The following is a 12145-nucleotide window of genomic DNA, read 5'->3' as shown; positions in this document are numbered from 1 at the left end:
GGAAACAGCAGGAGATAGAGAGAATGAGACAGGAGGAAGAGATGGAAAGGATGAGAAGAGACCAGGAGGAAGAGAGGAGGGAACAGGAAAAGAGAAAGAAGGAAGACAAAGGGCAGGAAGAAAACGCAATAAGCTGCCTTGGCGCTGGAAGAAAATGGCGTTTGGTTTAAAAAAAAAAAAAAAATCGTTCAAAAATTCTGGAATTTTTTTTTTTAATTAAAAATCGAAAAAAGACTGAATGAGTCAATTAAAAAGAAACGAGAAAAAATGGGATGAGTAGTGACTCACCCAACACTACCATATAATGATAATGTTGGGTGATGATGACTTGGAATATTATGTCGCTGTTACGATGCCCTAATATAATAACTGAAAAGTCAATAAAAAAAAATAAGAAGAAATGAAAAAAAAATATATATATACAAATAGATATTGATATGGAAAATAGATGTCAAGAGTAAAGTTAAAATATACGGATAGAAACAGTAAATCAGTAAAAATAAAATAAATTAGGAAATGCGAAAAATATATATAGATATAGATATAGATGTTAAGAGTAAATTTAACATATACTAAAAGAGAAATCAATAAAGATATAATCAATTAAGAAAAGACGAAAAAAAGAGAAGTAGAAATCGATACAGATATAGAAGGTAGATATTAAGAGTAACTTTATGATACACTGAAAGAAAAATAATAAAAATAAAATAAATTAAGAAAAAAAGATCTAGGAATAGATATAGATATAAAAAAAATTGATTTTAAGGGTAAACTTAAGATATACTAAGAGAATAAAATCAATGAAAATAAAATGAATTGATAAAAGGAAAAGATATAGGTAGAGAAAGAGAAAATAGATATTAAGATACTCTAAAAGAAACAAGAAAAAATCAATAAAAAATAACATAAATTAAGAAAAGACGAAAAAAAGATATAGAAAAAATATAGATATGGAAAATGGATATCAAAAGTAAACTTAAGATACACTAGAAGAAAAAAAAAATATATATATATATATATATATATATATATATATATATATATATATATATATATATATATATATATATATATATATATATATATATATATATATATATATATATATATATATATATATATATATATATATATATATATATATATATATATATATATATATAATAAATTAAGAAAAGACGAAATAAAAGTATATATACAAGAAATGAATATCAAGAGTAAATTTAAGATATTCTAAAAGAAACAGATAAAAATCAGTTCAAATAAAATAAATTTAGAAAAGACGAAAAAAAAAGATGTAGATATAGATATAGAAAATAGATAATAAGAGTAAACTTAAGATACACTAAAAGAAAAAAATATCAATAAAAGTTTAATAGATTAAGGAAAGAAAAAAGATACAGAAATATATATATATATATATATATATATATATATATATATATATATATATATATATATATATATATATATATATATATATATATATATATATATATATATATATATATATATATATAAACTAGATATTAAGAATAAATTTAAGATACTCTAAGAAATCAATAAAATATAATAAATTAAGAAAAGAAAATATAGAATTAGATATAGTTATACAAAATCAATATTAAGAGTAGCCTTAAGAAACACCAAAAGAAAAAAATCAATAAAAATAAAGTGAATGAAGAAAAGACTAAAAAAAGATATGATATAGAAAATAGATGCACTAAAAGGAAAGAAAAAATCAATAAAAGTAAAATAAATTAAGAAAATAAAAGATATAAAAATAGATATAGATATAGAAAATAAATATTGAGTAACCTTAAAAGACACCAAAAGAAAAAAAACTCAATAAAAAATAAATAAAATAATAAAAGACGATAAAATAATAGATCTAGACTAAAATTAAAAAGAACAAAATATGGATAAGAAAATACAAAAAAAAAAAAAGAAGATGTGTGAGTAGATTATCAAGCAAAATAGGTAACAATGTGTGCGGAAAAATAAATAATAAATAATAAATAAACTAAATAAAACTAAATAAAAAAAAACTAAAAGAAAAAGAAAAAAATAATAATAAGTGTTGTGTAGAAAGACTAAGAAATGAAGCACTTAAATAAGAAAAAAAAATCAATAAAAATCAAATCAGTTAATAAAACGAACCCAACAAAAAGTATGGATCTTCGATAAAAGCAAATAATAACTGAGATTGTAAATAATAATGATGACAATTGGATCGGGATAAAGGGAAACAAGACGTTCTGTTTCTTAACAAGTCACACACAGTTGAAGTGTGTTCCCCGCTGTACAGTTGTCGTGGAAGTCACGGAGCGTGTTGGAATATTTACCAGTCAAACGCCTCGGAAGGCTACTGACGAGCGAAGTTCTCAGTAATGCATGAGTGGAATGGGTATTTAAATAACACAGAGAGAGAGAGAGAGAGAGAGAGAGAGAGAGAGAGAGAGAGAGAGAGAGAGAGAGAGAGAGAGAGAGAGAGAGAGAGAGAGAATGGCATCCTAACCTAAAATAACCTAGCAAAAATTAATCAACCCAACTTAACATAACCTGACCTTAGGTAACCTAGTTTAACATAACGTAACCTAACTTAACATTTAAAAACGTAAAGTAAAATAAGCTAACCTAACTTGAAGTATCTTAACCTAACGTAACCTCACCTCACCTAACCTAGTATAGCCTCACATCACGTAACCTAACCTAAAGTAACCTGACCTGACGTAACCTAACCTGACGTAAACAAAGGGAATAGGAAGACGAAAGGGCACATTTACGTATTTCCCTCAGCTCTTGTTACTGACGGAATGAAGATGCGTGGCCATGTTCATTCTATGAATCAATCGCCTCGGAAGGTATTCCAATAGGTGACCCTAATTAACAGTAAGCTCAGAAAGAGGATGAAAAAAAAAAAAAAATGGAGAAAACTGTGTGTGTCTGTCTCAGTCTCTGTCTATATCTCTTTCTTTTTATAGAAACAGAAAAAAAATTATTCTTACATCCAAAATAACAAAAAATAAAGGAAAAAACAATAAACACGAAAAGCAATAATAGTTTTGTTTATGTTCGCGAGTGTGTCTAATTGCATGCAAGTCCACCCCAAAATAACTGTAAAGATGCTAGTCATTTATCTATGATAGTAAAATGATAAATCAAGATAAAAAAAAAAAAATCAAAAAGACCAATGGTTGTGCTGCATACCATTGGATAGGAGAGAGAGAGAGAGGGGGGGGGGGCAATTTCAGGCACACCGCACATGACGCACTAGCCTAATAAAAAAATTTAAAAAATCAACCTAGCTCAAAATTTAGCGTGAGCCCAATGGTTGTGCTGTATACCACTGGACAGTAAATTTTCTTCTACGTTCAGTGGTATGTGTCCGGTCCTGCTGAAAGAATAAAAAGTTGGTGAAAATTTTAAAATAAAAAAATCCATGTTCACATTTCTACTTTTTGCAAGTTACGCATTAACCGGATAAAAGAAATGAAAGGTATATCATATAAAATTGATAGAGTTGTGCTATCATATGGTGCTAATTTCGTTACGATCTCTCTCGTAGTTCCGGAGATATTAGCATTTGAATGGCGTTACAGTCGGGGCGGACCGCTCAAAATGAAAAAAAATAAAATAATAATAATAATAATAATAATAAATAATAGTAAACTTTGCTTTGCTGGAAATCGTTTTAATCAAACATATGGACTAATGAACGGCGTTGTGGTGAAAGCCCCACAAGGCCAAGGAGAAGAGAAAGAAGCGAACAGGAGAGGGAGAGATGACAAGAGGAAGAAACAAGGATGAGAACACGGCGATAGGAAGAACAGAGAAAGGAGAACGAACGGAAGAGGGAGATGGAGGAGGAGAAACAGAGGAAGGAAAGCAGGAGGAGGAGAGAAGAGGAAGAGAGGCAGTTCCTTCTCACCTGCATCTCTCGCCTGGATCACCTTCCCCTTGAAGTCGTACATGGGGCTCCGTCAGGGACTCGAAGAGGTCCATTTCCACCAATGCGCAGGCCAAAGAGCCTGCATACTCTAGTCATGTCTTCAATAGACATGACTAGAGTATGCCTGACAATGCATTGTGGGTATCCTGGAGAAATTGGTTATAGTACTCATATAACTCTGAGCCCAGTGCTGAATTTAAAAGTTCATTCAAACATATCAGTGCCGTGTCAGGTTCAGCGTCAGTGAAAGCCGTGATGTTTCAGTAACATCAATTCACACGTCCGTAGTGACTCCTTGCTGCGTGATGTCGGTGATTTCCAAAACGGCAAAGTTTTCAGACGTAAAATTGGCAATTATCACCACAATTCTTGATGAAAAGGAAGAGATGTAGCATAAGTTGAAGAAAAGAAAGTGGGTACATGAGTCGTGCAGGAAAAGAAAAACTAAAGGAGAGTTTGCTGCTCTGTACAAAGTGCACAAAGGTAATGATGGAAAAAAAAAAAAAAAAATTCAAGATATGTTGTTTGAGATTTGTCCATATACACTGGATGATTCCGAACCAATTCACTAAGTAATCCATCATGTATTTTCGTGGACAAACTGACAGCACTCGTCCGGCGTCCGTGAAACACTGAAAAATATGTCTGGCGACGATATTTAACTTTAAGGAACAGAGACGGAACTGACACGGAGAGTCAAAACACGGCACTGCGCCGGTGTGAATGCGTCACCCGAATTCAAATTATATATATATATATATATATATATATATATATATATATATATATATATATATATATATATATATATATATATATATATATATATATATATATATATATATATATATATATATATATTTTTTTTTTTTTTTTTTTTTTTTTACTGACAACGACGGAGTGAGCGGACGCGGCACTGATACGTCACTGATATGTGTGAGAATCAGCCATAATGCAAACTAAAAGCGACTAATGCCGTCCACCTTAGGGACAGACGTAGGTGAAGCATTCCAAATAGCAACAACATGGAGAGAAGCGCCTCCTGCACTCTGGGGAACAATAAGTACTAACCTAGTTGCCAAAACCACCTCTTCCTTGCAATCACTCCAGATTTCAATAGTTCGATACGGGAAGCTGTGTTTCTTTATGTTTCGTGCCCTCTCGTCCGTCTCTCTCCTTCCTCCATCTGTGGTGCCAAGTCATTTCTATCTATTATTTCTATATTGTTTACTAACTTGTACATTGTTATCACTTCTCCTCTTTCTCTTCTCTCTTGTAGTATGGTAATCCCATCTAATCAAATTCTTTCGATTCTGGTACCATCTTTGTCGCTATCCTCTATATTCTTTCAAGTTTTCGTATATCTTTCTTTTTTCTTTTATATGTGGATCCCAAACTACTGATGCGTATTCCAATTTAGGTCGTATCATGCATGTTATAATTTTTTTCATCATTTCTTTATCTAAATAGTTAAACGCCACCCTAATGTTTGTTAACAAGCTGTATGTAGAGCTGAATATTCTGTTTATGTCCCTTTCAGGTGATAGTGTACCCTGGATCATTACTCCCAAATTTTTTTCTTCATTACTTTACGTTATTATTTCTCCTCCCATTTTCTAATTCCATGAAGGTCTCTTTTTACTTTTTCTTATTTCCAACACGTGGCATTTTCTGGCATTAAATTCTAGTTTCTGTCTTTGGCTCCATGCATGTATCTTTCTTGTTAATACCCTTTTGTAATTCCTTGCATTCCTATTCATCCTTTATTATTTTCATTATTTTTGCATCATCAGCGAAAAGGTTTATATAACTATTTAGATCATCTATCATATAATCTGCATACATTTGAAACATAATAGGTCCCAACACAGATCCTTGCGGTACCCCACTTGTCACTCTGCGCCAACTTGAATTTTTGTCTCTGATTACTGTTCTCGTTTTTCTCCCTTGTAAATAGTCATCCATTCATCTCAATGTTGCTCCCTTTAGTTCTTCTTCATTCTCTAACTTCCACATAAGACGTTTTTGAGAAGCTTTATTAAATGCTTAATGAGATCCAGGTATACCGCATCAACCCATCCATTCCTCTCTTGCACTCCATCTATTATTCTCGTATAGAAGCTCAGTAGATTTGTGACACAGGATCTTCCTTTCCTGAATCTAAGTTGCTTTTCTGTAATTATCTTTTCATCTTAATATTGCACCTATTTATCTTTTATTATTATTTCACAAAGCTTGCTTACAATATATGTCAGTGACACTGTTCTGTAATTTAATGGTTCCATTTTATTTCCTCCTTTGTATATTGGGGCTAGGTTAGCTCTTTTCCATTCCCTTGGTACTTTTCCTTCTTTCAACGAGATGTTAATTATATCCTATATGGGTTCTTCCATTTGTTCTCTGCATTCTTTTAATGTCCATCCATTTACTTGGTCTGGTCCCACAGCTTTTCTAACATTCTGCTCTTCCAGCAGTTTCTTGATTTCTTGTCTCTTTACTTGTATTCCCTGTATTCCCTCATTCTGTAATACCACTTTCGGTGGCACAAAATCGGTTTCCTTTGTAAACACAGATTGAAAACTCTCATTCATTAGTTCGCTCATCTCCTCAGTAGTTTCATAAATTCTTTCTTCTCTTTTAACTTGTTTATGTCAATCCTATGCTTCATTTTTTTTTTTTCATTTGAGTAGGAGTTTGGACTCTTCCTTGCATAAAGGGTATTAAGCTCTGCAAAGTTTGGCTTAGCATAGTTTTATCTCACATTTCTAAATTGTTAATTCCTGTGCAACACTGTTTTCGCCTGTAGTACTATTTCTATTGTCACATGATCACTTATTCCCTTTGAACTCTGATAATGTATAATTGGCCTACTTTCTGGGGATTTCGTAAACAGTAACTCCAACTGTGATGGTTCTCTGCATCTTGTAGGTTCGTTCACCCATTGCCTCATTGTATTCACCATCATGGTATGCATAAGTTCTTTGCTCCATGACCCAACTTTTTTTTTTTTTTTTACTTCCGTCTCCTTCTAGTTTAGTGCTTAAGTCGCCTACTAAGAGGACTTTGTTACTTTTCCCTATCATTTTCTCTATGTTATTTCTTGTTTCTAGTTGCATAATTTTATATCCATTGGTCTCACATGCATTAGTTTTTAGTGGTATGTACGTCACAATAATTTTTCTCTTTTCACTTCCTTTGATCTTAATCACAACACTCAAAGCTTCCGCCATTCCATCACCATATTCCACTTCCCCAACAACAATATCTTTTTTTACCAATATCATCACTCCTTCTCCTCCTTCCTTTCTTTTTCTGTCTCTCCTCCATGTGTTATGTCCTTCCTTTTCAAATCTCATCTTTATTTCCTCTTTTAGTTTGGTTTCCGTTAAACATACCACGTCTTGTTCTTTATGTAGTCTTTAAGTTCCCATAGGCTCGACACCAAACCACCTATATTTGTATACATCATTTTTAAGCTTTCGCTCATCTGGTCCACTTGCTATATATATATATATATATATATATATATATATATATATATAAAGAGACAAGAACCAAGAAGAGAGAAGTAAACTGAATGAGTTTAGAGAAGAGGCCCAGTCAAAAAAACGAGAACACAGGAACAAGCGAGGAGATTCATAAGGAAAGTTGTGGACATGAAAGTGAGGAAATGGTGGCACAAAGATGCCACACAAACTCACCAAGCGAAAGCTTAAAAATGATGTATACAAATACTCACTCCGTCGTTGTCAGTAAAAAAAAAAAAAAAAAAAAAAAAAAAAAAAAAAATATATATATATATATATATATATATATATATATATATATATATATATATATATATATATATATATATATATATATATATATATATATATATATATATATATATATATATAATTTGAATTCGGGTGACGCATTCACACCGGCGCAGTGCCGTGTTTTGACTCTCCGTGTCAGTTCCGTCTCTGTTCCTTAAAGTTAAATATCGTCGCCAGACATATTTTTCAGTGTTTCACGGACGCCGGACGAGTGCTGTCAGTTTGTCCACGAAAATACATGATGGATTACTTAGTGAATTGGTTCGGAATCATCCAGTGTATATGGACAAATCTCAAACAACATATCTTGAATTTTTTTTTTTTTTTTCCATCATTACCTTTGTGCACTTTGTACAGAGCAGCAAACTCTCCTTTAGTTTTTCTTTTCCTGCACGACTCATGTACCCACTTTCTTTTCTTCAACTTATGCTACATCTCTTCCTTTTCATCAAGAATTGTGGTGATAATTGCCAATTTTACGTCTGAAAACTTTGCCGTTTTGGAAATCACCGACATCACGCAGCAAGGAGTCACTACGGACGTGTGAATTGATGTTACTGAAACATCACGGCTTTCACTGACGCTGAACCTGACACGGCACTGATATGTTTGAATGAACTTTTAAATTCAGCACTGGGCTCAGAGTTATATGAGTACTATAACCAATTTCTCCAGGATACCCACAATGCATTGTCAGGCATACTCTAGTCATGTCTATTGAAGACATGACTAGAGTATGCAGGCTCTTTGGCCTGCGCATTGGTGGAAATGGACCTCTTCGAGTCCCTGACGGAGCCCCATGTACGACTTCAAGGGGAAGGTGATCCAGGCGAGAGATGCAGGTGAGAAGGAACTGCCTCTCTTCCTCTTCTCTCCTCCTCCTGCTTTCCTTCCTCTGTTTCTCCTCCTCCATCTCCCTCTTCCGTTCGTTCTCCTTTCTCTGTTCTTCCTATCGCCGTGTTCTCATCCTTGTTTCTTCCTCTTGTCATCTCTCCCTCTCCTGTTCGCTTCTTTCTCTTCTCCTTGGCCTTGTGGGGCTTTCACCACAACGCCGTTCATTAGTCCATATGTTTGATTAAAACGATTTCCAGCAAAGCAAAGTTTACTATTATTTATTATTATTATTATTATTATTATTATTTTTTTTTTTTTCATTTTGAGCGGTCCGCCCCGACTGTAACGCCATTCAAATGCTAATATCTCCGGAACTACGAGAGAGATCGTAACGAAATTAGCACCATATGATAGCACAACTCTATCAATTTTATATGATATACCTTTCATTTCTTTTATCCGGTTAATGCGTAACTTGCAAAAAGTAGAAATGTGAACATGGATTTTTTTATTTTAAAATTTTCACCAACTTTTTATTCTTTCAGCAGGACCGGACACATACCACTGAACGTAGAAGAAAATTTACTGTCCAGTGGTATACAGCACAACCATTGGGCTCACGCTAAATTTTGAGCTAGGTTGATTTTTTAAATTTTTTTATTAGGCTAGTGCGTCATGTGCGGTGTGCCTGAAATTGCCCCCCCCCCCCTCTCTCTCTCTCTCCTATCCAATGGTATGCAGCACAACCATTGGTCTTTTTGATTTTTTTTTTTTTTATCTTGATTTATCATTTTACTATCATAGATAAATGACTAGCATCTTTACAGTTATTTTGGGGTGGACTTGCATGCAATTAGACACACTCGCGAACATAAACAAAACTATTATTGCTTTTCGTGTTTATTGTTTTTTCCTTTATTTTTTGTTATTTTGGATGTAAGAATAATTTTTTTTTCTGTTTCTATAAAAAGAAAGAGATATAGACAGAGACTGAGACAGACACACACAGTTTTCTCCATTTTTTTTTTTTCATCCTCTTTCTGAGCTTACTGTTAATTAGGGTCACCTATTGGAATACCTTCCGAGGCGATTGATTCATAGAATGAACATGGCCACGCATCTTCATTCCGTCAGTAACAAGAGCTGAGGGAAATACGTAAATGTGCCCTTTCGTCTTCCTATTCCCTTTGTTTACGTCAGGTTAGGTTACGTCAGGTCAGGTTACTTTAGGTTAGGTTACGTGATGTGAGGCTATACTAGGTTAGGTGAGGTGAGGTTACGTTAGGTTAAGATACTTCAAGTTAGGTTAGCTTATTTTACTTTACGTTTTTAAATGTTAAGTTAGGTTACGTTATGTTAAACTAGGTTACCTAAGGTCAGGTTATGTTAAGTTGGGTTGATTAATTTTTGCTAGGTTATTTTAGGTTAGGATGCCATTCTCTCTCTCTCTCTCTCTCTCTCTCTCTCTCTCTCTCTCTCTCTCTCTCTCTCTCTCTCTCTCTCTCTCTCTCTCTCTCTCTCTCTCTGTGTTATTTAAATACCCATTCCACTCATGCATTACTGAGAACTTCGCTCGTCAGTAGCCTTCCGAGGCGTTTGACTGGTAAATATTCCAACACGCTCCGTGACTTCCACGACAACTGTACAGCGGGGAACACACTTCAACTGTGTGTGACTTGTTAAGAAACAGAACGTCTTGTTTCCCTTTATCCCGATCCAATTGTCATCATTATTATTTACAATCTCAGTTATTATTTGCTTTTATCGAAGATCCATACTTTTTGTTGGGTTCGTTTTATTAACTGATTTGATTTTTATTGATTTTTTTTTTCTTATTTAAGTGCTTCATTTCTTAGTCTTTCTACACAACACTTATTATTATTTTTTTCTTTTTCTTTTAGTTTTTTTTATTTAGTTTTATTTAGTTTATTTATTATTTATTATTTATTTTTCCGCACACATTGTTACCTATTTTGCTTGATAATCTACTCACACATCTTCTTTTTTTTTTTTTGTATTTTCTTATCCATATTTTGTTCTTTTTAATTTTAGTCTAGATCTATTATTTTATCGTCTTTTATTATTTTATTTATTTTTTATTGAGTTTTTTTTCTTTTGGTGTCTTTTAAGGTTACTCAATATTTATTTTCTATATCTATATCTATTTTTATATCTTTTATTTTCTTAATTTATTTTACTTTTATTGATTTTTTCTTTCCTTTTAGTGCATCTATTTTCTATATCATATCTTTTTTTAGTCTTTTCTTCATTCACTTTATTTTTATTGATTTTTTTCTTTTGGTGTTTCTTAAGGCTACTCTTAATATTGATTTTGTATAACTATATCTAATTCTATATTTTCTTTTCTTAATTTATTATATTTTATTGATTTCTTAGAGTATCTTAAATTTATTCTTAATATCTAGTTTATATATATATATATATATATATATATATATATATATATATATATATATATATATATATATATATATATATATATATATATATATATATATATATATATATATATATATTTCTGTATCTTTTTTCTTTCCTTAATCTATTAAACTTTTATTGATATTTTTTTCTTTTAGTGTATCTTAAGTTTACTCTTATTATCTATTTTCTATATCTATATCTACATCTTTTTTTTTCGTCTTTTCTAAATTTATTTTATTTGAACTGATTTTTATCTGTTTCTTTTAGAATATCTTAAATTTACTCTTGATATTCATTTCTTGTATATATACTTTTATTTCGTCTTTTCTTAATTTATTATATATATATATATATATATATATATATATATATATATATATATATATATATATATATATATATATATATATATATATATATATATATATATATATATATATATATATATATATATATATATATATATATATATATATATATATATATATATATATATATATATATTTTCTTCTAGTGTATCTTAAGTTTACTTTTGATATCCATTTTCCATATCTATATTTTTTCTATATCTTTTTTTCGTCTTTTCTTAATTTATGTTATTTTTTATTGATTTTTTCTTGTTTCTTTTAGAGTATCTTAATATCTATTTTCTCTTTCTCTACCTATATCTTTTCCTTTTATCAATTCATTTTATTTTCATTGATTTTATTCTCTTAGTATATCTTAAGTTTACCCTTAAAATCAATTTTTTTTATATCTATATCTATTCCTAGATCTTTTTTTCTTAATTTATTTTATTTTTATTATTTTTCTTTCAGTGTATCATAAAGTTACTCTTAATATCTACCTTCTATATCTGTATCGATTTCTACTTCTCTTTTTTTCGTCTTTTCTTAATTGATTATATCTTTATTGATTTCTCTTTTAGTATATGTTAAATTTACTCTTAACATCTATATCTATATCTATATATATTTTTCGCATTTCCTAATTTATTTTATTTTTACTGATTTACTGTTTCTTTCCGTATATTTTAACTTTACTCTTGACATCTATTTTCCATATCAATATCTATTTGTATATATATATTTTTTTT

The sequence above is a fragment of the Scylla paramamosain genome, chromosome 40 (genome assembly GCF_035594125.1).
Source record: "Scylla paramamosain isolate STU-SP2022 chromosome 40, ASM3559412v1, whole genome shotgun sequence".
Lineage (NCBI taxonomy): Eukaryota > Metazoa > Arthropoda > Malacostraca > Decapoda > Portunidae > Scylla > Scylla paramamosain.
Note: the sequence above shows the minus strand (reverse complement) of the source record.